This window comes from Alosa alosa, chromosome 24 (genome assembly GCF_017589495.1).
Source record: "Alosa alosa isolate M-15738 ecotype Scorff River chromosome 24, AALO_Geno_1.1, whole genome shotgun sequence".
NCBI classification, from domain to species: Eukaryota; Metazoa; Chordata; class Actinopteri; order Clupeiformes; family Clupeidae; genus Alosa; species Alosa alosa.
This window is the reverse complement of record NC_063212.1, coordinates 18,569,068-18,574,067: the sequence shown is the minus strand read 5'-3', so window position 1 is coordinate 18,574,067 and position 5,000 is coordinate 18,569,068. Positions and strand designations below refer to the sequence as shown.

The window sequence follows — 5,000 nt, the reverse complement described above, 5'->3', positions numbered from 1 at the left end:
AACGGAACTTGAAGAAGTGAAAATTGAACAATATGAACTATGAATATTGAACAACTTGAAGCTACATCTATAGCCTACGGTGAACATGCTTAACAAAATATGGGAACAAAACATGGGAACTAAACGTGCATTACGAATATAATCAGTGGGAGCCCTGCTTATGGAATGATGGAAGACAGTGACACCCTCAGTGTGTTTGAAATGTCCAGTCGATTAGCAATTTGGTCTTAGTTGCAGTCATTGCCGAAAACCCGCCTCGTGGTGGGAAATGGTAGCAACGCTTTCAGCTTTTACGGCTATCTCGATATTCTGCTTTGTTATTAATCCAAAACCCGCCAGAGAGGTTTCCTTATAGACACTCTTAAGACCACCGTCATTTTGCAATTTCGATCAACTGCTCTTCCTCCTGCGCTGACAAGTTAGGACTATTTGGGATATTGACAAATGGGTTGCGGACCCACTCATTGGTTTGCCGTGGATCTTTGGAGGATGGGAAGTAATGCTCAAACTCATTTGAAAGCTGCCAACAAGGTGATCGCGCACCAGCTGCGAGAGAAAGGGCCCTGCCTCAGTCTCTCCCAAAACCCCCACTACTGTTTGGAACATATCAAATACACCCCGTCCACTCATCGTCCCCACAAATCAAGCTTGCTTTAAATGCAGCGACTTTGTCTGCCAGTTTAAAGACAGTTGTCATTCTCCTGGAGTGACCGGGTTGAGGTCATTAAGCAATCGAATATGTCACACAGGTAAGCAAGTTTTGACACCCAGTCCTCATCACTAAAATGTGCAGCTTTTTTTTTTCTGTAAGAAATCTCTGCGGCTCTCTCAACACAAACACTCTGGCCAGTGACCTGCTAAAGATGCTTGTTTTTTGTTGCTCATTCTAGCAGTTTAGCTAACTTCGTGTGACATACTGTTCGCCAAGAACTGATCAAGTGAAGTGAGCTGACCTGAGGCTGCGCGCAGCTGAAGGCAATATGTAAAAGTGTTGAAGGCGGAACAGACAGACGAAGAAAATAGACCTTGCAAAATGCAAACATGCGTAATCAAACAACTGCATACAGGCCTATGCCATGTAAAAACGTGACATTATTGCGAATTAAATTTAGTTTAGTTTGCATGCATTTTTTTTTAAACTCATGTCGTAGGCTACGGCCCGGTTAGGAATGTCCCGCGGCCCTGTACCGGTCCGCGGCCCGGTGGTTGGGGACCGCTGTTTTAGCGGACAGAAGTATGTTGCAGTCTCCCAAATAAAAAGGCATGACTCAAAGAAACGTGTTTCATGATATACAGTAGCCTATATAAAAAAAAACGATTGGAAGTGGGAGCGAGCAGAGTAACTAGGCTAAATAAATAAATAAATGCTGAATAAGTGTTTGCAATTTATTCATAATCAAAAACAGATACAGGTGGGTTAAAGAGTGATACTGGAGTGATAAGAAGTCCTAGTGAATGCTTGATAAGTAGATTATAATACAGTAAATAAACAAATAAATAAATAATAAATAATTAGGCTAAGTGAAATTTAGAAATTTTTCATTATAACTCTATATCATAGTACCACCAAGAAATAAAAACTACTTTCACCCCTGACTATAATATACTATACCATAACCAAGGATGATACTGTACAAGCCTTCTACACTGTACAATATGATATACTTTACTATACTATACTATACTATACTATACTATATACTATACTATTATCAAAGATGGTAAAAGCTTTCTATACTATATATTATATTGTGCTATACTGTATGCTACACTACACTATATAATTAACCATGGAAGCACTGGCTTAGTCTGCTCGTGAGTTTGAGACATGCTCCAATGTGAAAAGATAATATATCATCCATGCAGTCAGATGAGAGCATCTACCATAGGCCTTCTGTATACATCACACTGAATCCTCTGTGAACATATACTCAGACTATGTGGAATAATAAATGATACATTTATTGACCATTGTCATTCATGATTGACCATGTGCCTCCAGAAATTTCTATTCATGTTAAAAGTACCACATCAGTTTCATGAGGTTTGGCTCCTTCAGTGGAGGTGTGATGCAAGAGTTGCCGTGCAGGTGTATGTATACTTCATTAGGACGTGGGGTGTTCGTTCTTCTTCTTCTCTCTCTCTCTCTCTCTCTCTCTCTCTCTCTCTCTCTCTCTCTCTCTCTCTCCCCCTCTCTCTCTCTCTCTCTCTCTCTCTCTCCCCCCCACTCTCTCTCTCTCTCTCTCTCTCCCTCTCTCACACACACACACACTCACACACACACACACACACACACACACACACACACGCCTCAGAGAGCCCATGACTCTGTACTCTCCTTGACAGGTTGTGATGAAATGGCAAGAAGTTGTTTCAGCCCAGATGGCCAGGGAATTTTTCGAAGCACGCCACCGCTTGTCCCAGTGAAACCTCAAACCTCATGCCTTCAAAATCATAACTGCCCCTAGTCCACTCGGTTTCCCCAGTGGCCTTTTCCCCAGCCATCAGATGGCACACAGGCATACCAGCCTCCCTGGACATGCCACCAAATGGGACACTTTACAGCAAAGAATGCCAAACACTGCTCAATCTTGAGTCAGAGGGCCTATTTGCATTTATTTTTTTTTTAGCGTGCGTCTTGGGTGATCCGATCATAAGTGGCCATCACTGTTTACACATGTATCCAAGGTGTACTGTACAGAGATGTTGCTGACCACTTGTGTTTAGATTGTGTTACTGCCAACGTCACAGTCATTGGAGCTCCCATTGTCCAGGACGTGTCGGAATGTGTTAGCGCTTACACTACTAAAGGCACGTGGCCAAATGTGTCTCAGAACCCCATGTGTCTCGGCAAGTGGTTTGATGTGATCAGTTCTAAATGTAAAAACAATCAGATTAATAGGAGTGAATGGATCAGGCCCATCTCATCTGGGCCAGGACTTCACCACACCAGGGCCAGACCCCAAAGAAACTAAACAAAATTGAACATTCCATTTGATGATGAACAGAACCGACTGCTATTTGGCCGTCAGTCTAGACTACCTAGTGTAACTCTGAAATGCAAAATGATGCACTCCATAATTCTGGAAAGAGTCAGGAAAAAAACAAACAAACAAAAAAAAAATCAGTCCTCAAAGAGCAAGTGAACTAAGCTGCCAACTCAGATAGCGTCCTCAAGGTGATGTTTGAGGCATTTATGCATGGATTCCACAGCCTTAACATCCTTCACTTTAATGACTAATGGTCATGAACACCAGCTATTGCTATCTATACTACAAACTTCAGAAAGCGCAATCATATTTTAGATGTGTAAACTACAGACAATGAATTGTGTGTAATTTGAGAGTAATAATATGGTGTTGATGTAGTGGAACTGAGCCAAGAAAGGCTGGTGAGGACATTCTAATAAAGTGTTGTCAAACACACACACACACACACACAATCAGCCAATTTAGGCAATTTTTCTTTTAACAGAAGAAAAAGAAAAAACGATCTGACAAAAACAAATGACTGTGTAGAACTTTCTCTGACAGGAAGTAGACGAGGACACGGAGAAGACAGACAGGAGACAGAAGAAGCAAGATGGCGGGAAGGAAATGGGAGGTCCTCAGATGCAGTCCCCTTCCCTCCAGCGTGCTCAGTCAAGCCTTGGCCTCTGATAACAGCTGACAGGTCTACCTGTGTTTGGGCCGTATCAAAGCCAGATGCTGGCCGCGCCCGTTCCCTCACCACCATCACTACCACCCCCACCCCCCCCCCCCACATGTTATCTGGGAGGCAGGACGAGCCTCCAGGTGACTTTAAGGACGCTCAGCCGTGACTGCTGAGAGAGGAGCTGAGCTCCGTGGGGCATGCCTGGAGCTACGATCAGCTCCCGTTCACTCCGGTCTCCGGTTCGGCCTGGCTATCTCTCCAGCAGAAGGGCCCGCGTAGAGGAGAGGAGAGGCCAAGTGAGTGTGGCAAGCTTTGCCTCAGGGAGACAGCGGGGTCGGGGCGATGACCCGCTCGTCCTTGGTGTCAGTCAGGCTTATCTCCACCCCAGCAGAAGCTCCCAAATATTGTCGGGCACCTCAGGGTGGCTCGCCAAAAATCAGCACGAAGGAGAAGAGGAGCCCAGCTGGCGCTTCAGAAAACGCTCCACAACTTTTTCCAAAACTGTCATTTCTTTTTTTCCCCTTCTCTTTCCTCCTCCCTTCTCTTCTTTCTTTCCGGTGATGTCTCACAGGAAGGTAGCCGAGAATAATGTATTTTTAGTAGCACACTTGAGTTTGCTTTCATTTTTTCAAGGGAGGGAATCTGAGGTGACAAGTCCCTGAAAAACAGGAACCTGACAGACATGTAACCCATTGCCAGCTCACTCTCAGGCTGAGTGACAAGTGTAAAGCTTTTGAAAACTAGCTGACAGCACCCATAGCACCCCAATCTCCCCGTCCCTCCGTCCCCGCCCCAAAAACAGGCAAAATTTGAAACCGCCTACCCGACTTGTGACTAGTATACTCCATTTTGGGACTGCTTGTCAGCACAGGACCAAATGAGTCATCCAGTATATGACTAGAGAGAACAAGACACCATTGAGTCCCACAGTATAAATTTATGCTTAAAGGACAATTCCGGCGCAAAATGAACCTAGGGGTGAATAACACACGTATGCCGAGTTCGACCGTTCTCTGGGATTTGTTTTCATGCTAATCGAATGTGACCAGTTTAATCACAAACCACTAATTAGATTATAACGCTAGTCTTCAGGGCACAGGTAAAGTAAAAAGAAATCGCTATTTCTATACCACTAACAAGGCTCAAAATAGCACCACACTACCACAGTATCATAAAGAGGGTCCCTACATGTAAACCGAAGCATTGAGAACTTTGTAAGTGTACAAACAGTTTAACAAAAAGATTTTTTAGAAACACAGTACCGTTCACGTATACAGGTGGCATCTTGGGAAAACAGTTACGTGACAGTTCAGCTCACGTTGCACGACGTTGAACTGGTCGAACGT

General features: G+C 44.1%; 1 protein-coding gene across 1 annotated transcript in view; it reads right to left on the bottom strand.

Moving 5' to 3' along the window:
• The window catches only part of LOC125289302 (glucosidase 2 subunit beta-like), a 98,927-nt gene that overhangs the window by 10,668 nt on the left and 83,259 nt on the right, over positions 1 to 5,000 (bottom strand). The window lies entirely within an intron of this gene.